Raw genomic sequence first — 21,510 nt, 5'->3', positions numbered from 1 at the left:
ATGAGATAAATTAGATGTTAATGAAAAGACTGTGGTTCAAATGTGTTTTCTCAAATGAGCTGATTGTGTCATGGCAGCTGGCCTCCTAAGTGACAGTGGCAGATCCCAATGAGAACAAAGCAGGAAGGGGCATTCTCTATGTCTGCAAAGGCAGCCAGGATAATTTAGGAATGGGTCTCTACCCGCTAGGAGACTTCACATATTCATCACTTCCTTTCAGTCTGATATACAGGCAGTTTCTTCTAATACTCTTCTTCTTGGCCCACTCAAATGATTTCTTTGCCAGAAATAAGGCTACAACTCAGTTTTGCCAGGTGGGCCATGCTCAGCAGGCTCTCAGAAGAGGGATGAACCTATTTATGACACATGTCATGTCTTCGTGAGGTAGAGATCTCCCTGGAATTTCACAAAAGTCAAGTCCGTAGTGTTACTTAGTAATTGTTTTGAAGTGGGGAGGGGCAGGGGGAAGGTACAAGTTGTTTTACATAATGGCAGATGACAGGACATAATGCCATGTCTGAAAATAAAGTCCATTGAAAGAATGAAAGGAAAAGGAAGAATTTAGTGTGAAACCATGTTTTAACCAAGAAGAATACGAGTATACAGTAACGGGTAACGATCTGACTTTGGTTGATGGGCACGCAGTGTGATCAACAGTTCAGATGTTATAGAGATGTTCACCTGAAACCTATGGACTCTTATTGATCAATGTCACCTTATTAAATTTAATTTCTAAGTAAAAAAAATATTTTTTTAATGAATACATTCAGCCTGACCAGGCGGTGGTGCAATGGATAGAGCGTCAGACTGGGACATGCAGGACCCAGGTTCAAGACCCCAAGGTCGCCAGCTTGAGAGCAGCCTCATCTGGGTTGAGCGAAGCTCACCAGCTTTGACCCAAGGTCGCTGGCTTGAGCAAGGGGTTACTCAGTCTGCTGTAGCCCCTTGGTCAAGGCACATATGAGAAATCAATGAACAACTAAGAAACCACAAACAAGAATTGATGTTTCTCATCTCTTTCCCTTCCTATCTGTCTGTCCCTATCTGTCCCTCTCTCTGACTCTCTCTGTCTCTGCCATAAATAAATAAATAAATAATTTGGGAAATTATTGTAGTCTGTAAGATTAAAGCAATCAAAAGTGTATATATATGCAGTATACCGTAGGTGGTAAAAGTGATTCCCATGGAGTTATGTTTGTCGATTCTGAAGCCAGTACACATGTATACTGGAATTGAACAGTTAAGTAAGTGGATGTTGGATGGTAGAAGCCTCTAAGATTGAACATTTTCAGATAAGAAAAAAGAGAAAGCTAGAATCATCCATGTGTAATGGATCAAAACTGGTCACATCCATATGTACTTAGATTTACCTTAAAGTAGATACAGATCATTACATATATAACTTTATAGATATGCATATGTACAGGTTAGTATACTATACACACATTTATCTTTTTGCTCTGTCAGCAAAGAAGCAATACCACACAAGTAGCAATGATCACACTTAAAATTCAGAATTTTGTTTGTAGTTCCTTTTTTTTTAATGGAAGAAACTCATACTCTTTGGTAAAACGACTGACCTAAGACGTAGAAAGAAATGTACACAATGAACCTAGAACATCTTACAGTGCCAGAAAGTAAGGGAATGGCTAGCCTCTAACAAATTGGGGGAGGGAATCAAACCTCCTGTGCAGAATGATTCTAAATAATTTATGTCAATACTCTGCCCTTGGCCCTGGCCGGTTGGCTCAGCGGTAGAGCGTCGGCCTAGCGTGCGGAGGACCCGGGTTCGATTCCCGGCCAGGGCACACAGGAGAAGCGCTCATTTGCTTCTCCACCCCTCTGCCGTGCTTTCCTCTCTGTCTCTCCCTTCCCCTCCCGCAGCCAAGGCTCCATTGGAGCAAAGATGGCCCGGGCGCTGGGGATGGCTCTGTGGCCTCTTCCTCAGGCGCTAGAGTGGCTCTGGTCGCAACATGGCGACGCCCAGGATGGGCAGAGCATCGCCCCCTGGTGGGCAGAGCATCGCCCCTGGTGGGCGTGCCCGGTGGATCCCGGTAGGGCGCATGCGGGAGTCTGTCTGACTGTCTCTCCCTGTTTCCAGCTTCAGAAAAATGGAAAAAAAAAAAAAAAAAAAAAAATACTCTGCCCTTAAGGACATGAACATAACTCCACATTCTCCAAATGTGGGCTTTGCATAGAGACTTTCTTCAGAAGAGTCCAGTGTGGAAAAGGGGTCCTGGTGAATAGTAACTTTGCAGTGGAGAAACTGGCAAGAATATCTCAAATGGTATAATCAAGGTTAGGATGAACTCTAAGGCATATTGATAGTATGTACCCTTGATGTGATGTGACATCATGTGATACGAGAATGTCATTTTGCCTTTGTCCTCTCCCCAAAACATAACTTTAATCCAGTCATGAGAAAACTATTAGACAAATAACTGAGAAACATTCTACAAAGTAATTGACTAAAACTTCTCAAAATTGGCAAGGTCTAAAAACAAAATTGTGACAAATTATCACAATCAAGAGGAGGCTTAGATGAGATAACTATTAAATTCAATTTGGTATGTTGAGTGGGTTCCAAAACAAAATTAAGAAAATAGTGATTAAACTCAGCAAAGCTGATTAAATAATGGACATTTTTAATAATAGCATATAATTATAGGCTCACTAATCATGATAAATGTGGTTATTGCAGTATTAAGCCTTAGGACTTTTCAAATTTTATTTATAACTAGCTGTACCTAGCCATGCGTTGCTGTGGCTAAGTCTGGTTAAATGGAAAAGAAAGAAAAGAGAAAGCGCACGTTTCTAATATGTTTAATTTCACAATGCTTGTGGGTATACAATATTTTTGTTGTTCCATTGTCTGTGCAGATATAGAGATGGTCTGGTATGCCAACTCTAGAATATGCAACATATAATTGTCCATGTGAGAAGCAATCCGTGTCTAGATCTAAACCGCACAGTTCTAAAGATTGGCCCTGAGCTTTGTTGATGGTGATTGCAAACGTCAATTGAATTGGGAATTGCAATCTCTTAAATTGAAATGGCATATCCATTGGAATCATAGAAATGGGAGGAACGAGGACATCTTCACCTTTGAAAGGTCCTGTCAAGATTGTTGCTTCTATGATGTTGCTCATTAATTTTTTACTGCAAGCCACGTGCCATTGCAAAGCTTTGGCTGGTTGATATTTCACAACATGATAATTGGCACGCTGATTTTCAATTGCAGTACATGCGGTGGCATCCCTGGCAGATCAAGTGAATTCAAAAATTCTGTTGGACAATTAACCACTTCATCTGCTTCTACAACAGTGTCGATGGACTTGTATGTGACTGCCTCACTTTGAATGTTAGACTGAATAATATTAAGTTCATAGACGTCTTTCTTCTTGGCCGCAAGAATAGCTCGTTCACTCAGCCAATTGTGATTCTTATAATTGGTTTGAATATTGGGAAATACTTTTTCAATCAATTCTTTTTTTTTTTTTTTTTTTACAGGGACAGTGAGAGAGTCAGAAATGGAGAGAGATGAGAAGCATCAATCATCAATTTTTCATTGCAACGCCTTAGTTGTTTATTGATTCCTTTCTCATATGTGCCTTGACTGCAGGCCTTCGGCAGACTGAGTAATCCCTTGCTCGAGCCAGCGACCTTGGGTCCAAGCTGGTGAGCTTTTTGCTCAAACCAGATGAGCCCACGCTCAAGCTGGCAACCTCAGGGTCTTGATCCTGGGTCCTCTGCATCCTACTCTGACGCTCTATCCACTGCACCACCGCCTGGTCAGGCAATTCTTCTTTTGACATCACTAAATTGCACAAGTTATGAGGCAATGAAATTCGTCCTGAGGTCAGATCAACCGGCACCTTTCTGTTCCCAATTTCCAGCAATGATGTGAGAATATCTCAGCTGATTGAGCGTTTTGCAGCTGGACATGCATATTTGTAGTTAATTTTAATGTCTTTAACATGTTGCCACAAAGTAGAGTATTTCAGGCAAGCATTTATTTCATCTGCTGGTGTTGATCAAGGAATTACAGGTAATGTTTGCCTGAAATCTCCTGCAAGCAACGTTAATGCGTTCCCAAATGGTCTGATGTTTCCACGCAAATCTTGACACGATCGATCAAGAGCCTTGAGCGATTTTTTGTGTGCCATTGTGCATTCATCCCACACAATAAGTTTGCATTTCTGCAATACTTTTCCCATGCCGGATGCTTTGGAAATATTGCACGTGGGAGTTTCAATGAATTGGGTATATAAAAAATGCACGTATTCAAATGCAACTTATCAAAATTTCAAAGCAATCGGTGAAGAACTTTTGGAAATTTAAGATTTTGAACAAACATTTACATTTTTATTTATATAGATTTTGCTAAATAAGAACAGAAATTATCTGAATATATAGTCACTTGGTTATTGGCACTAAATTTGTTATTCATTTCAATGGAGATTGCAATTTAAATCAATTCAATTATATCATTTATTTCAATTACATTGACCTATTCATCAGGAAATATAGTATATGTAATATACAATGTGAATTAAAAAGCACAAAATATTTTATTTGAAATATAAATTTATATTATTTGTGACCTCATTGTAATACTGGCTAATGCATTTGTAAATTATAAAAATATGTTTAAAATGTGCTGTCTTAAACCAGAATTCAGAGATGCAGTAAAATTTGTTTTTCAACCTATTCATTCTTCTAGCTGTCTTCTATTGTTTTTTTACTCAATATAATTTTAGTCTTAGTCAAAAGTGTTACATTAAAGAAATTAATAGGCTTTTTCTAAAAATTCATTTTGAAACTATATGAAACCAAATTCTTTGGATTCACTTCTATTATTTTGTATTTCATATATATATATATATATATATTTTTTTTTTAAACCACAGATTAGAGGCATAATTCTCTTTCAAAAACCTAACAGTCTGTGCATAACAAATCCCATGTTATTTGTAGGCAAGGCCACCAATGGATGACTTCTTAGAATATGAGCATAATTCAGGTTTTCTTTAGAAACCACAGATCTGGCTTGGATTGAAAGCAACAAAATCAGCTTGGAGTGTTCCCTTAGCTGGTCCAACTTACTTTCTGTAGAATTCAGAATTCCATTAGTGTTGTTAATCATGACCTAGAATTATCTCTAAACTCTTAAGTCAATTAATTGAATATATTTTCAAGGAATAACCAATTTAAATGTTATTATTTTATTTATAAAAATATTGTATAAGAGAGTCAATGATTTGTCAGAGATCTCTGAGCCAGAGAGGGAAAAGGAGTGAAGAGGAAGGGGAGAAGAGGTGAAAAAGAGAGAGAGGAGAGAAGAGAGATCAGCACAAGAAGAATGTTCAGAAAAAATTGCTCGATTATACAAGATTTCCTGAATTCCCTACTAGTTTTATTTACATTTCACAACACTGCTAACTAATACTTGAGAGATTTGTGTGTCATGGATACAACTAAATACAGAGGTGTGAACGCTGAAAACATGGAACAAATTTTTCATATCGTGTTTCTGTAAGACAAAAAATTATGAGGCTTTCCATACTGGTAAACATTAAACATGTGTGAAATAAAAATTCATATGTGATATAAAAATATAATTCAGTAGTAAAATTATTTTTTATTATTTATGACAAAAATAAAAGGAACAGTTCTACTTTTTATGAGCTATATTGTCTAAACCATATGTGGTGGCTTTAAAAATACACAGCTAATATTTCAGGCTAACAGAAGCACACTGACCAAAGATCCCACTGGCTGTCCCTTTGGGTCCTCCATGATGGTCATGTCAAAGCCATAGTCTCCTTCCAGGTAGCGAGCTCCCAGTCAGTAAGTGAACAAGGCAGGATACTATAGTAATAAGGAAGAAGACTTAGCCTCATGATTTCCCACCATCCTAGCTGCAGTAATAGGATCCTTCTTACTCCTTTCCCTAAAGTGGTCAGATCAGCATCAGGGTCCAAAGGTTCTTCCACCTTCTCCTGTCCCTCTCATTAAATCTATTTCATGTCTAATTCCATTTTGTTATCTTTTCTTTCTAAGTTTTTTTTTTTTTTAATTTTCATTGATTTGAGAGGTGGGAAAAGAGAGAAATGGGAAGGGGGGAGAGAGAAAGAGAAGCATTAATTTGCTGTTCCAGTTAATTGTTCCATTTAGTTGTGTATTCACTGCTTGTTTCTCTGGTACCAGGTTGATGTGTTATCCACTGAGCCACCCAATGAGGGACTTGAATTTTTGTATTTATAGGATATAGAAAAAAATCTTTATTTTTTTGATTGAATAGAATTTCACTTTGAATTCACAAACAAGGCAATTATTATAAAGTATGATATAAATATATATTATTTCTTGTACAAAGAAAACAAAAAACCAATATTAATAAACTGAAATGGCAGAAAATCATAAAATATATCTCAATTCCAGAGATATAAAAATGTATATTTTATAATTGCTGAAAGTGATTTTATTGTTTCCATAATAAATATTGTTTTTCAATATAGGTTTCTATGTAGACCATATTTTATTTCTTGTAGCTACTTTAGTGATGAATAGCACTTTTTTTGTCTTGAAGAATATTCCTTAATAAAAAATCCTCTGCTTGCTTCATTCAAACATTTGTTTACACATCTGGTTGTACATAAGAAGAAACATAACAGTTTGATTATACATGTTACATAGAGTTTAGCGCAAATGCCCTGGAGAAAAAAATAAAACTCTGAATATGTAACTGATAATTGAATTTTATGATGTGGTTTTATAATTTTTACAGTAACTTTTCAAATTCATTACCTAACTTCTACTGGAGTTCTAAGGGTAGATTGGTGTTTTTATCATCATTTTGTGGATGGGAAAATTAAAAGGTTAAATAACTTTATAAGGTCATACAGAAAAACAGCCCCGGCCAGGTATCTGCAACCCAAGACTTTTTGACAATTTGACAGGGCTACTTTAAGAGTCAGCTTTTTTTTTTTTTTTTTTGTATTTTTCTGAAGTTGGAAACGGGGAGGCAGTCAGACAGATTCCTGCATGTGCCCGACCGGGATCCACCGGGCATGCTCACCAGGGGCGTTGCTCTATTGCGACCAGAGCCATTCTTGCGCCTGAGGCAGAAGCCATGGAGCCATCCTCAGCGCCCGGGCCAACTTTGCTCCCATGGAGCCTCGGCTGTGGGAGGGGAAGAGAGAGACAGAGAGGAAGGAGAGGGGGAGGGGTGAAGCAGATGGGCGCCTCTCCTGTGTGCCCTGGCCGGGAATCAAACCTGGGACTCCTGCATGCCAGGCTGACGCTCTACCACTGAGCCAACCGGCCAGGGCTAAGAGTCAGCTTTTTATAAATGTTTTATATTAGCTTTGCAAAAACTCATTTTTTTAAAGGTAATTAGCTATAGAAAACTATGCTGAAACAACTTTAAAAATTTTACCAGTAAGATGAACTTGTTTTTTTCTATTCAGTTTTAAAGTAGTGAGAAAATTAAGAATGTTAGTTCAGTATAAGTTTTCTGAACTTTGAGTATCTTGGCTCTTACTCGTTCGTAAAATGTCATAATGATTATTTAAACTTACTGGCTATATTTCTGACAGCTGTGCTATGGCAACACTCCTGGGGAAAACTTTTAGTAACATTTACGAGATCTGGACAACCACCATGGCAGCACAACCTTGTGAGCAGTGGAATTACCACCAGGCAGCATCCCCTCAGCTGCGGATAGCAGAGCAGAGCCCATCACATGAGGAGGCTGGGAAATGACCCGCCGCACGTTTGGTAGAAGCCAGTTCATCTTTTCACCAGCGAGACTTTAGTTTCTTTCGTTCTTTTCCTTTCTGCCAATCATCTTGAATATTGCGATGGAGAATTTTCTGTAAGACTTTATAGAAAAACTTATTTTTAAAAAAATTCTCTACCCTCTCTGCTTCATTCTCTCCCTCCCTTATTTTCTGAAAATAATGATCTGTACTTTCCTAGTTCATTTTCAAGTATGTGTGGAAACAGTTTTTCAGCACATGAATTCTACGGCTAAGATTGGATTGTAGTCAAAAAGGATGTGGTGTCATTCCTTCACAGTTTCTTTGGAAATATCACCTCTTTTTATAATGCATTCAGAAGCTTCCTCTCAGTGCAATGCTATAAAAACTTAGGCTGTTTAGTTTATTAACAAATAATATTTTCTAATCATTTGTCTAGTTTCCAATTTTTTCTGCCCTTGATATAACTATACTTCAATTCAAAAGAGAAAAATATATTGTGTGCCAACTATGTTTACAATGTTGTGTGAGGTCTTTATGTCCATTCTTTATTCCTGAGTTTTCTTATGTTTCCACTTGTTTCCTGGAAATTTGCACTCACTACATCATATTCTCATTGTTTTGCCACCAAATCTGTTTTCTCCTATATAAATTCTCAGTGGTGCCATTATCCACACATATGCCAGATATTAGGAACTATACTCCACTCCCCCTTCATCCTAACCCTCTCATTTAGAATCAATTACCTCTGCACTTTAAATCTTGCCTTGTTAATAGACATCAGAATGAAACTACTACTTTCTGCATTTTTGCTTTTACTGAGGGTCTTTCTTCTACCCAGACAAATGTAACAGGTCTTCATTTATCTGTCAAACTACTTCTATAATATTCTACATTCTGCTAGCAGATCAAGTTTTTAAAAAACACAAACTAACTCACTTTAAAATTCCTTCAGTGCCTCGTTTTACCATAGAACTTTTAAGTTTTTTTTTAATGATGTATGAAGATCTTGCTTACCTTCCATATCCTGCCCCGTGATACGTGACTATTAAATGTTATACCTTAGCAATATCCAAAATTAGATATTTTTTCAGAACTGTATGTCTTCTTTTATTTTTATTATTTTAATTTTATTGTGTTTACATAGATTCAAGTGTCCCACCAAATATATCTCCCTCCACCACCGTGTTCTCCTTGACCCCCTTCTTTGCTCCCTCCCCCCAATGCCTTCCCCCCTTCCCTCCGGGATTTGCTGTCCTGTTCTCTATAATGCTGTGTTATGTACATATAATTTCACTAATCTCTTTCCATCAACTCTTCCACTTTCCCTCTGTCCGCTTTCCCTCTGGTCCCTTTGATCACGCCTCTGCCTCTGTTCAGTTCCTTAGTCCACATTGTTCATTGGATTCCTCAAAAGAGTGAGGTCATATGATATTTTTCTTTCTCTGCCTGGCTTATTTCACTTAGCATGATAGTTTCCAGGTCCATCCATGTTGTCGTGAAAGGTAAGATTTCTTTCTTCCTCACAGCCACATAGTATTCCATTGTGTATATGTACCACAGCTAGAACTGTATATCTTCTTATATATAAATACTGTATTTTATGACTATACAACGTGATGCCACTCTTTTCGTCTCCGGCTGCCGCAGCGAGAGGAGCTGCCACCATGTCTGCCCACCTGCAATGGATGGTCCTACGGAACTGCTCCAGCTTCCTGATCAAGAGGAACAAGCAGACCTACAGCACCGAGCCCAGTAACCTGAAGGCTTGCAACTCCTTCCGCTACAACGGGCTGATCCACCGCAGGGCGGTGGGCGTGGAGCCGGCGGCCCAAGGCAAAGGCGTGGTGGTCGTTATGAAGCAGAGAAGCAGCCAGCGAAAGCCGGCCACCTCCTACGTGCGGACCACCATCAACAAGAACGCCCGGGCCACCCTGAGCAGCATCCGGCACATGATCTGCAAGAACAGGTACCGCCCAGATCTGCGCATGGCCGCCATCCGCAGGGCCAGCGCCATCCTGCGCAGCCAGAAACCCATGATGGTGAAGAGGAAGCGCGCCCGCTCCACAAAGAGCTCCTGAACACCCCTCCCCCACTGCCTGAAAAGCAATAAAAGGCATCACTCAGCCCCCCCCAAAAAAAAAAAACCCCAAACAAAAAAACCCGTGATGCCACAGACTATGATTTACCTGTCAAAATGTAATTTTTTATTCCCAATACTAAGCTGTAATATTTTACTAGGTTAACCATTCAGATTATTTGTCTTTGATATAGCCAAAATAGCAAATATTAGCTGTTATAACAGGCATTAAATCTCAGTGGCTTAACAAGACAAAGTTTATTTCTCAATGTCACCAAGACCTTTCCTTGTAGACTCAGACTAGTCAACATATGAACCTAACATCTCAGAATAACATGTGCCGCCATTTGGCAGAAGTGTCATTATACAGTGCCAGCACAGCACCCCAATATGAACATGTAGGAGATCCCCACCACAGGCGGAAGAAAATCCTTTCTTCATCAACAATATTCCTCATGTTTTTATTGCATTTGTGCTGTATGATATACATCTCTACTGCATTTTAGCTTAGTCTGTTGTGTGATACTGTCTTATGTGTCAGAGAGGCATCCTTTTTATTAAAAGCTTAGGTGTCTGAAAGTCACAAAAAAAAGATCTCCACTTGAACTATGGAGCTTCCTAAAGGCAAGTGGAACTAAAGAATGATTGGTTCCCGACCTTCTCTCTGTGACGCTACCAGACAGCAGCTTCTTGTATCCTGGCTATATCACATATGACAGCTTTTTCTCTTGGAGGGGTGAAGAGCTTCATGCTTCAGCCTCTCCCAATATCATTATAGAGAAAAGCCGAGGGTACTGCTGCCAGCACATTGGAAATGAACGGGGTTCTTGTATCATTAACACTTTTGAGGAAATTACTTTTGACATGTACATTTTTAAGTTAAAAATACTTCCTCAAAAACACTTCCATCCTGACTGACCAGGTGGTGGTGCAGAGGATAGAACAGGGGTCGGGAACTTATGGCTCACCAGCCAGATGTGGCTCTTTTGATGGCTGCATCTGGCTCGCAGACAAATCTTTAATAAAAACAATAATAACATTGAAAATATAAAACATTCTCATGTATTACAATCCATTCATTTCCTACTGCTCATGTTCATGGTTGCAGGTGGCTGGAGCCAATCACAGCTGTCCTCTGGGACAACACCAAATTTTCATTGGATAATGCGTAATGTACACGAGTCGTTGTATGGCTATCACGGGATTACATTTTAAAATATGTGGCATTCATGGCTCTTTCAGCCAAAAAGGTTCCCAACCCCTGGGATAGAGCATCAGACTGGGATACGGAGGACCCAGGTTCGAGGCCCCGAGGTTGCCAGCTTGAGCGCAGGCTTATCTGGTTTGAGCAAAGCTCACCAGCTTGGACCCAAGCTCGCTGGCTTGAGCAAGGGGTTACTCGGTCTGCTGTAGCCCCAGGGTCAAGGCACATATGAGAAAGTAATCAATGAACATCTAAAGTGCCACAATGAAAAACTGATAATTGATGCTTCTCATCTCTCTCTGTTCCTGTTTGTCTGTAGCTATCCTGTCTGTCTGTCCCTATCTATCCCTCTCTCTGTCTCTGTAAAAAAACACACAACAAGCCCTGGCCGGTTGGCTCAGCGGTAGAGCGTCGGCCTAGCGTGCGGAGGACCCGGGTTCGATTCCCGGCCAGGGCACATAGGAGAAGCGCCCATTTGCTTCTCCACCCCTCCGCCGGGCTTTCCTCTCTGTCTCTCTCTTCCCCTCCCGCAGCCAAGGCTCCATTGGAGCAAAGATGGCCCGGGCGCTAGGCATGGCTCTGTGGCCTCTGCCTCAGGCGCTAGAGTGGCTCTGGTCGCAATATGGCGATGCCCAGGATGGGCAGAGCATCGCCCCCCCTGGGGGGCAGAGCACCGCCCCTGGTGGGCGTGCCTGGTGGATCCCGGTCGGGCGCATGCGGGAGTCTGTCTGACTGTCTCTCCCTGTTTCCAGCTTCAGAAAAATGAAAAAACAAAACAAAACAAAAAAAAACACACAACAAAACACTCTATCCTTCATTCCAGAGAGCCAGTGTTCATGATTGAGGACAACAGAAACTCAGTGGGCTGATTAGTCTGCTGGAGGAACGCAATGCTGGGGAGACTGTGGGTAGGAGACCAACTGGTGACTCCTGCGGTGGCTGGAAAGAAGTCACATGGACTGGAATTAGAGTACAAGCGATGTAAGTATTTAAGTGAAGCATTTAAATCCTTGACTGACACATGTTCTAAGGAGACAGATTGGGAGGAAATCATATCCTAGTTCTCCAGGCAAAGTCATAATGTGATCAAGAGGAACCACTCCTCAGTTTAGGGTTTAAATATTGTCAAATGAAAACTGGCTCTAGTAGCAAATAGCTAGCTTAATAGGAAGTTAATATTTCCCTCCACCTTCACTGATTTGGCCAATATATGGAAGCCTTTGTAGATCAACATATTGAGAGGTTGAAATGGAATCTCATAATGTTCAGTTGACCCCTATATCTTCACCCATTGCTCCAAAAGCATGCATGCCATGTTAGAGTAGACGGTAGACTGTCTGTGGTGAATCTGAGGTACAGGTGTTTAGCCTTAACATCTTTGCTTCTGAATGTGCCTTTCTACTGATGACCTAGATCCTGAGTCCAGACATTTTATTCAATCAAAGTGAGCTCCCTCTCTTTGGAGAAGGTGTTTCTTGACACCCCCCCTTTTTTTTTCCCTACTAGCAGACATCATTTGAGGAGTATATAAATCCACTAAACACGTGAGCCTTTAATACTCTTCTTAGAAAGCTTTTGATCATGCAAATCTCTTACCTTCACTCAAAAACATTTGTGTTTGCCTAATAATAGATATTGGAGTGGTACTGGTCACCTAAAACGTTGTTATATTTTTTCATGAAACTATCACTATCAATTTAATATACATTGATATAACTGAGAGTGATAATTCTAGTAATTCTACCAAATAAACATCAGCTAAAATGGCTTTGTTTTTTCAAAACAGACTAGAAATTCTTAAAAGAAACAGTGTCAGGACAGGGGACAGAAATTTTTCTAGTTATTCAAACAACAAATATGATTGGTTTTAGAGAATTAAATCTTCCCTTACATGAAATAACTAGAGAAGTTAGAATCACGAAACTGCTATTGCAATAGTCAATCTATAGTTATAGGTCAAGGCTCAGGAAACTCCTGTTGGCAACATTGAGGGCCCATAACTGTCTCCTAGAAGCGGGTTACCAGATAATGGAATGCTGGGTCTGTCCATGTAACTGCTACTAAACGCTCACATCTCCAAGGACACTATTGGAAACAGAAATACCACATCTCCGTCTTCCAAAACTAATCTGAGTTTATCAATTGCTAGAATTAAAATCACATCCAGAACTTTAGCTCTAAGAAATGATGAAAAAGTAGATTTTAAGTTTTCTGGCCTCTGTAGTTATAAGAAAGTATGAGAAAGCAATTGTGTAGGAAGTTTCCAGCCAGCATTGGAAAGGAGGGCACTATGTGAGTGGCAGCTGAGTACATTTAGCACAGGCAGATAAACTAAACAGAGACAGAGAGGATCGAGTACAAGAATAGTAAGACTTGTAAAGGACTATTTTAAATTGAAGAAAGCACGTTCTATCTAAAGATTAAATTAAATTTAAAAACCTAAAATTTATACTTTTATAAAAAAGATCATATTTTAAAGTGTATATTGGATGGTATTTAAAAAATAGATCATTAGAACTGGCTCAAGAACTCCTTTTTTGTTGCCTGTGACTTACATGTATTTATAATGGGTTATCAGCAACAGAAAAATACTTATTACTGATTTTTATTTTCATAATTAAGAAACTTCATTTGAGGGATGTTTATTGCTGATGTGGATCTAAGAAAAAATAATACCCTTTTCATTGTTTGCTGTATGTAATAACGGTTTGTATTATTATCTTTAAAATGATTACGATATTTTGGGGGCCTGCCTTGTCATGAAGTCTAAACAAAAATAACTAAATTTTTTTTAAGTGAGAGAGAGAGAGAAAGAGAGACACAGAGAGAGGGACAGACAGAAACAGACAGACAGGAAGGGAGAAAGATGAGAAACATCAATTCTTTATTGTTCATTGATTGCTTTTCATATGTACTTTGACTGGGGGGGGGATACAGCAGAGCCGGTGACACCTTGCTCAAGCCAGCGACCTTGGACTCAAGCCAGCGACCATGGGGTCATGTCTGTGATTCTACACTCAAGCTGCACAAGCCCGCACTCAAGCTAGGGACCTTGGGATTTCAAACCTGGGTCCACAGCATCCCAGGCTCATGCTCTATCCACTGTGCCACTGCCTAGTCAGGCAAAAAATAACTAAATCTTTATCTATGTGATTTTTTTCTCAATTACATTTTCTGTAATTTTATTCATAAAAATAATACCTGGTAACTGAGAAAAATCTCAGTGAAAAGACACCACAGCACTCTAAACTATTGTGAAATGTTTGACTTACCTTACTTAAGTCTACAAGATGATCTTTATACTTGTTCTGATATCTGAACTGCCTATGGAGATTATCAGCTACTATGTCATGGATTTTCAGCAAAAATATGACATGTGGTGTGACTGTAATTAGAACCAGTGACCAAAAAACACATGTTTTGAAAATATATTCTATTACTGAGTTTCTGAAACATTCCATTCCTCTAAGGATTTTATTAATTGGGTCTATATGTTTCTGACTGTTTTTTAAAAAATATTTTTAAAAATAATGACAAATGTAATATCAATGAATTTCTTTGGAACAGATAAAGCTTTTTGGTCTCATTGGAACAACTGCAATTTTTAGTTTTCCACTGGGGCCTGGATCTTGAGCCGAACAGTCTCTCGGCCATCATCTCCACACTCATCTCACCTGCAGGGATTTGAAACAGATACCAGATAGTGGGTTGTCTTCTACCAGAATATGTATGCTGACTTGCATTTTCTGATGTGTGACACTGAATTTACTCTTTCCTTCATTTAGGGAAAAAAATGATAAGTAAAGATTTAACATAAACAGAAAATATTGTAACTCGATATTAATGATTATAGTAAGAACGTTATATATTTAAAAAAACTAAAAAATATGCATATTTGCCTATTCATGCTTATGTTCATCCTCATAGCCTATTGTGGGCAAAATCTAGGTCTCTCTGTGGACAAGGTTTTCTTTTTTTTTTTTTTTTTAATAATTTTATTTTTTTAATGGGGTGACATCAATAAATCAGGATACATATATTCAAAGATAACAAGTCCAGGTTATCTTGTCGTTCAATTATGTTGCATACCCATCACCCAAAGTCAGATTGTCCTCTGTCACCTTCTATCTTGTTTTCTTTGTGCCCCTCCCCCTCCCCCTTTCCCTCTCCCATTCCTCCCTCCCCCCCGTAACCACCACACTCTTATCAATGTCTCTTAGTTTCACTTTTATGTCCCACCTACGTATGGAATAATGCAGTTCCTGGTTTTTTCTGATTTACTTATTTCGCTTCGTATCATGTTATCAAGATCCCACCATTTTGCTGTAAATGTTCCGATGTCATCATTTCTTATGGCTGAGTAGTATTCCATAGTGTATATGTGCCACATCTTCTTTATCCAGTCATCTATTGACGGGATTTTTGGTTGTTTCCATGTCCTGGCCACTGTGAACAATGCTGCAATAAACATGGGGCTGCATGTGTCTTTACGTATCAATGTTTCTGAGTTTTGGGGGTATATACCCAGTAGAGGGATTGCTGGGTCATAAGGTAGTTCTATTTTCAGTTTTTTGAGGAACCATCATACTTACTTCCATAATGGTTGTACTACTTTACATTCCCACCAACAGTGTATGAGGGTTCCTTTTTCTCCACAGCCTCTCCAACATTTGCTATTACCTGTCTTGCTAATAATAGCTAATCGAACAGGTGTGAGGTGGTATCTCATTGCCGTTTTGATTTGCATTTCTCTAATAGCTAAAGAAGATGAGCATCTTTTCATATATCTGTTGGCCATTTGTATTTCTTCCTGGGAGAAGTGTCTGTTCATATCCTCTTCCCATTTTTTTATTGGATTGTTTGTTTGTTTGTTGTTGAGTTTTATGAGTTCTTTGTATATTTTGGATATTAGGCCCTTATCTGAGCTGTTGTTTGAAAATATCATTTCCCATTTAGTTGGCTTTCTGTTTATTTTGTTATCAGTTTCTCTTGCTGAGCAAAAACTTCTTAGTCTGATGTAGTCCCATTCATTAATTTTTGCCTTCACTTCTCTTGCCTGTGGAGTCAAATTCATAAAATGCTCTTTAAAACCCAGGTCCATGAGTTGAGTACCTATGTCTTCTTCTATGTACTTTATTGTTGCAGGTCTTATGTTTAGATCTTTGATCCATTTTGAGTTAATTTTTGTACAGGGGGAGAGACTGTAGTCCAGTTTCATTCTTTTGCATGTGGCTTTCCAATTTTCCCAGCACCATTTATTGAAGAGGCTTTCTTTTCTCCATTGTGTGTTGTTGGCCCCTTTATCAAAAATTATTTGACTATATATATATGTGGTTTTATTTCTGGACTTTCTATTCTGTTCCATTGGTCTGAGTGTCTATTTTTCTGCCAATACCATGCTGTTTTGATTGTCGTGGCCCTATAATATAGTTTGAAGTCAGGTATTGTAATGCCCCCAGCTTCATTCTTTTTCTTTAGGATTGCTTTGGCTATTCGGGGTTTTTTATAGTTCCATATAAATCTGATGATTTTTTGCTCTATTTCTTTAAAAAACGTCATTGGAAGTTTGATGGGAATTGCATTAAATTTGTATATTGCTTTGGATAATATAGCCATCTTGATTATATTTATTCTTCCTAGCCAAGAACAAGGTATATTCTTCCATCTCATTATATCTTTTTCGATTTCCCTTAACAATGGTTTATAGTTTTCATTATATAAGTCCTTTACATTCTTTGTTATGTTTATTCCTAAGTATTTTATTTTTTTTGTTGCAACCGTGAAGGGGATTATTCTTTTGAGTTTGTTCTCAATTGTTTCATTGTTGGCATATAGAAAGGCTATTGACTTCTGTATGTTAATTTTGTATCCTGCAACCTTACTGTATTGGCTTATTGTTTCTAGTAGTCTTTTTGTGGATTCTTTGGGGTTTTCGATGTATAGGATCATATCATCTGCAAAAAGTGATACCTTTACTTCTTCTTTTCCGATATGGATGCCTTTTATTTCTTTGTCTTGTCTGATTGCTCTGGCTAGAACCTCTAGTACCACATTAAATAAGAGTGGAGAGAGTGGACAACCCTGTCTTGTTCCTGATTTAAGGGGGAAAGCCTTCAGTTTAGTGCCATTTAATATGATGTTAGCTGATGGTTTATCATATATGGCCTTTATCATGTTGAGATATTTTCCTTCTATACCCATTTTGTTGAGAGTCTTAAACATAAAATTGTGTTGTATTTTATCGAAAGCCTTTTCTGCGTCTATTGATAAGATCATGTGGTTTTTGTTCTTTGTTTTGTTGATATGGTGTATTACGTTAACCGTTTTACGTATGTTGAACCATCCTTGAGATTCTGGGATGAATCCCACTTGATCATGATGTATTATTTTTTTAATATGTTGTTGTATTCGATTTGCTAGTATTTTGTTTAGTATTTTAGCATCTGTATTCATTAGAGATATTGGTCTGTAGTTTTCTTTTTTTGTGCTATCCTTGCCTGGTTTTGGTATGAGGGTTATGTTGGCCTCATAAAATGTGTTTGGAAGTATTGCTTCTTCTTCAATTTTTTGGAAGACTTTTAGTAGAATAGGAACCAAGTCTTCTTTGAATGTTTGATAAAATTCGCTGGTATAGCCGTCAGGGCCTGGACTTTTATTTTTGGGGAGGTTTTTAATGTTTTTTTCTATTTCTTCTCTAATGATAGGTCTGTTTAGGCTTTCTGCTTCTTCTTGACTCAGTCTAGGAAGGTTGTATTGTTCTAGGAATTTATCCATTTCTTCTAGGTTGTTGAATTTAGTGGCATAAAGTTTTTCATAGTATTCTACAATAATTCTTTGTATATCTACGGTGTCCGTGGTGATTTCTCCTCTTTCATTTTGGATTTTGTTTATATGAGTTCTTTCTCTTTTTTCCTTGGTAAGTCTTGCCAAGGGTTTGTCAATTTTGTTGATCTTTTCAAAGAACCAGCTCCTTGTTCTATTAATTTTTTCTATAGTTTTTCTGTTCTCTAATTCATTTATTTCTGCTCTGATTTTTATTATCTCCTTTCTTCGGCTGGTTTTGGGTTGTCTTTGTTCTTCTTTTTCTAGTTCCTTAAGGTGGGAAGTTAAGTGGTTCACTTGGGCTCTCTCTTGTTTGTTCATATATGCCTGAAGTGATATGAACTTCCCTCTTATCACTGCTTTTGCTGCATCCCATAGATTCTGATATGTCGTATTGTCATTTTCATTAGTCTGTATTTATCTTTTGATCTCTGCACTTATTTCTTCTTTGACCCATTCATTTTTTAGAAGTATGTTGTTTAGTTTCCACATTTTTGTGGGATTTTTTTCCTCTTTTTTGCAGTTGAATTCTAGTTTCAAGGCTTTATGATCAGAAAATATGCTTGGTACAACTTTGATTTTTCTGAATTTGCTGATGTTGTTTTTGTGGCCCAACATATGGTCAATTCTTGAGAATGATCCATGTACACTGGAGAAAAATGTATACTCAGTCACTTTGGGATGAAATGTCCTGTAGATGTCTATCATATCCAGGTGCTCTAGTGTTTTGTTTAAGGCCACTATGTCTTTGTTGATTCTCTGTTTGGATGACTGATCTAGAGCCGTCAGCGGTGTATTGAGGTCTCCAAGTATGATTGTATTTTTGTCAGTTTTTGTTTTAAGATCAATAAGTAGCTGTCTTATATATTTTGGTGCTCCTTGGTTTGGTGCATATATATTAAGAATTGTTATGTCTTCTTGATTCAGTGTCCCCTTAGCCATTATGAAATGGCCATTTTTGTCACTGAGTACTTTTGCTGTCTTGTAGTCAGCATTATCCGATATGAGTATTGCTACACCTGCTTTTTTTTGGATGTTATTTGCTTGGAGTATTGTTTTCCAGCCTTTCACTTTGAATTTGTTTTTATCCTTGTTACTTAGATGAGTTTCCTGTGGGCAGCATACAGTTGGATTTTCTTTTTTAATCCATTCTGCTACTCTGTGCCTTTTTATTGGTGAGTTTAATCTGTTTACATTTAGTGTAATTATTGACACTTGTGAGTTTCCTATTGCCATTTTATATCTTGCTTTCTGTTAGTTTTGTGTCTTGTTTGATCCTTCTCTTTTGTTTTTCTATCTTTTGTTTTTATTTGGTTGTATTCCATACATCTTTCCTCTGTTGCTATCTTTTTTATCTCATGTGCTTCTGTGGTGGTTTTTTCAATGGTGGTTACCTTTGAGTAATGAAAAGGGTCCCTACCCTGTTCATTGTAGCGAACTATTTTGTGAGTACTTTTGCACTCCATCGTCCTTTGCTACTGTTAATCTCCATCTTCTCCCCCTCTTTCTTTTTGTTGTTGTCACAGTTTAAATTTGGTTTTATTGTGTTCTTCTTGGAGCTTTTACTTGTGGCTCTGTTTTTTTGTTCTTTGTATCTGATTGGAGAACCCCCTTTAGTAATTCCTGGAGTGGGGGTTTTCTGATGATAAATTCCCTCATTTTTTCTGTATCTGTGAATGTTTTTATTTCTTCTTCATATTTGAAGGATAGCTTTGATGGGTATAGTATTCGTGGCTGAAAGTTCCTCTCTTTCAGGACTTTAAATATTGGGGTCCACTCTCTTCTAGCTTGTAGAGTTTCTGCTGAGAAATCTGATGATAATCTAATGGGCCTTCCTTTATATGTTGTATTCTTCTTTTCCCTGGCTGCCTTGAGAATTTTTTCTTTGCTGTTGGTTTGTGTCAATTTCATTATGATATGCCTTGGAGTAGGTTTGTTGGGGTTAAGAAAACTCGGAGTTCTGTTTGCTTCTTGAACTTGAGGCTTTAGTTCTTTCCACAGGCTTGGGAAGTTCTCATCTATTATTTGTTTGAGTATGTTCTCCATTCCATTTTCTCTCTCTTCTCCCTCTGATATACCTATTATTCTTATGTTATTCTTTTTGATGGAGTCAGATAATTCTTGTAGGGCTATCTCATTTTTTTAAATTTTTGAGCCTCTTTCTTCTTCTCTCTGTTGTGCCTCAAGTTGCTTGTTTTCTATTTCACTAATCCTCTCTTCTATCTGACCTGTTCTATTAGCTAAGCTTGTTACTTTGTTTTTCAGCTCTTGAATTGAGTTTTTCATCTCTGTTTGATTTGTTTTTATAGTTTCAATTTCCTTGGACATATATTTGTGTTCATTGAGTTGTTTTCTGAGCTCCCTAAATTGCCTTTCTGTGTTTTCTTGTATATCTCGGAGGATTTTTAGGATTTCTATCTTGAATTCTCTGTCATTTAGCTCCAAGGTTTCCAATATATTAAATTTTTTCTCCATAGATTTTTCCTCATCTAGCTGTGTTACCTCTCTTTCTTTTGTATCCATGATATTCGATTTTCTCCTCCTTAATGGCATCTGAGGGTGGTTTTGTTGATAGTATTAATGAGATTTAATAAAGAATAAAAAGTAAAAAAAAAACAAAAAAATAAAAAATCGAAAAGAGTTGTTTTTTTTTTAAAATTAATAATGAAATAAAGAAAAATAAAATAAAATTAAAATTTTAAAAAAAGGAAATTATTCCCCCCCTCCTTTTTTCCTCTCCTCTCCTTTCCCCTCTTTCTTGAGAAAATCTTGTGGTGAACTGTGAATTATAACAAACAATGTCTGTGATGGAGGGCCTGAATTGAGGAAAAGTAATAAAGGGGCAAAAAAAAAAAAAAAAAAAAAAGAAAAAAAAGTGGGTATGGACCCACAAAAAGCAAATAAGGAAAAAATTTGGGTCAAGAATAAAATGATTTGCTTTTAGGTGTTGGTTTTCTAAGAGTTATGATGAGAGGAATAATAGGAAAACGGAAAAATGGGGGGACAATTTAAAAAATTACTATTGTATTTAGTGTAACAAGAACTAGATAAAATGGAGAGCCAGGGATGGGAACACTGCTAGTGAGTTAAAAAGGTGAAGTAAAAACCCCCCAAAATGCCACAAACATAAGTTTGAGTCCCAGATAAGATAATTTGTTTGTTATTGAGGTTTGAATGAGAGGAGATGTAAAGGAGAAAGGAAGAAACTAATATAGAGGGAGAAAAGAAAGAGAGAGAGAAAAAAAAAGAGGGAACCACTAAAAGAAGAAAAAAGAAAGGAGAGAGAGAGAGAGAGAGAGAGAGTTAAGGGTTTTGGAGTGCAACCCTCATAGAGAGAAAGGAAGAGGAGAGAAAAGATAATGGGAGATGTAACACTTATGGATAGTGTAGTTCAAGGAGAGGAGAGAGTAAGACCGGCAGAGAGTTAATCGGCCAAATTGGAGGAGGAAAAAAAGTATCAAGAATGAAGATAAGAGAATCAAAAGAACAAATATAATAAAATGGGATAGGTTATAAAGTCTGCAGATTATTCTTGATTTTGAGAGGTTATCTTCTTGCTTTTTCTTTTCTCTCCCTCTTCCTGGTCGGTGACTCTGTACCCCGGGTTCTGCCCCTTTGGCATGCTCAGGTAGAGGTTTGCA

At 37.9% G+C, this 21,510-nt stretch overlaps 1 long non-coding RNA gene and 1 pseudogene across 1 annotated transcript in view; both read left to right on the top strand.

Moving 5' to 3' along the window:
- Positions 1–21,510, top strand: part of LOC136384198 (uncharacterized) — a 211,715-nt gene that overhangs the window by 47,387 nt on the left and 142,818 nt on the right. The window lies entirely within an intron of this gene.
- Positions 9,395–9,890, top strand: LOC136383977 (large ribosomal subunit protein eL28 pseudogene; annotated as a pseudogene).

Source organism: Saccopteryx leptura, chromosome 12 (assembly GCF_036850995.1).
Source record: "Saccopteryx leptura isolate mSacLep1 chromosome 12, mSacLep1_pri_phased_curated, whole genome shotgun sequence".
In the NCBI taxonomy this organism is placed as follows: domain Eukaryota; kingdom Metazoa; phylum Chordata; class Mammalia; order Chiroptera; family Emballonuridae; genus Saccopteryx; species Saccopteryx leptura.
This window is presented reverse-complemented; position numbering and strand designations above follow the sequence as displayed.